This window comes from Bactrocera latifrons, unplaced genomic scaffold (genome assembly GCF_001853355.1).
Source record: "Bactrocera latifrons isolate USDA-ARS-PBARC rearing strain unplaced genomic scaffold, ASM185335v1 scaffold_58, whole genome shotgun sequence".
NCBI classification, from domain to species: Eukaryota; Metazoa; Arthropoda; class Insecta; order Diptera; family Tephritidae; genus Bactrocera; species Bactrocera latifrons.
This window is the reverse complement of record NW_017537245.1, coordinates 1,026,492-1,027,498: the sequence shown is the minus strand read 5'-3', so window position 1 is coordinate 1,027,498 and position 1,007 is coordinate 1,026,492.

The following is a 1,007-nucleotide window of genomic DNA, read 5'->3' as shown; positions in this document are numbered from 1 at the left end:
GACCAGGTCAACAACACAACTAATGCATCGTATTGAGTTGACGTCTGTTAATGAATGAAAGCGATCATGATGCTCCGTGTAATCCAAATATCATGCGGTATACTTGAATGTATCTGTGATTTCTGAGAATTGAATTGGTCAATGCAAGCACGACACCATATTTTTGGGGTTTTCCTTTAAGCCACGTTCAGGGTGTCAAATTATAATGTGTTAACTCACTCATTTGTTGTTGTACTACTATTAATTTTAGTAGTAATTGTAATAGTACGATGAATGRTAACTAGTAAATAATTTGATATTCTATATATACTTGCATGAAAATAAAATGGAATTGCTTTCGCAAAGTGTAGAGGCTGCATCAAATTTTATAGCACTATTTGAATATTGATTCATAATCATATAGTAATACTAGATCACATAAAAATAATGTCTTAAATCGGGACGCTTTGCATTAATAATTTTGTTTCAATTGTTGATGACGAAGCTCATTTCACACGATCTGTGGCTATTAACAATCAAAACGGCATGTTTGGAAAACAGACAACTCATTCGATCTACGTACATACATATACATATAAGAACGTCATGTTCTGTCCACTGCAAGCTCCTAGACTGCTGAACTCATAGCTGATTATAAATTATAAGTGTTCAGAACTTAGATCTTTAGAGCTAACGGCACACAATAGCTGAGTGTGAGTAAACTTATATCCAGCAAAATCTAAAAGGTCAGGAATTTTGAAAGGATCACTCGGCCGGTATGTTGGCTCACTGCTTGACAGAGTTTTTAAATTATTCTTTATAATGCATTGGAAATGGAAAATTCCCTTTGGGTTGGATTACCCTGTCTCTTATACACATCTAGATGTGTATAAGAGACAGCTGCTTGACAGAGTTTTTAAATTATTCTTTATAATGCATTTGTAAAGCTCTCTACCCTTTGGGTTTGGAATACGCTGTCTCTTATACACATCTCCGGTAAAGTTGTTTTGTCACCACTGATGAAGCCA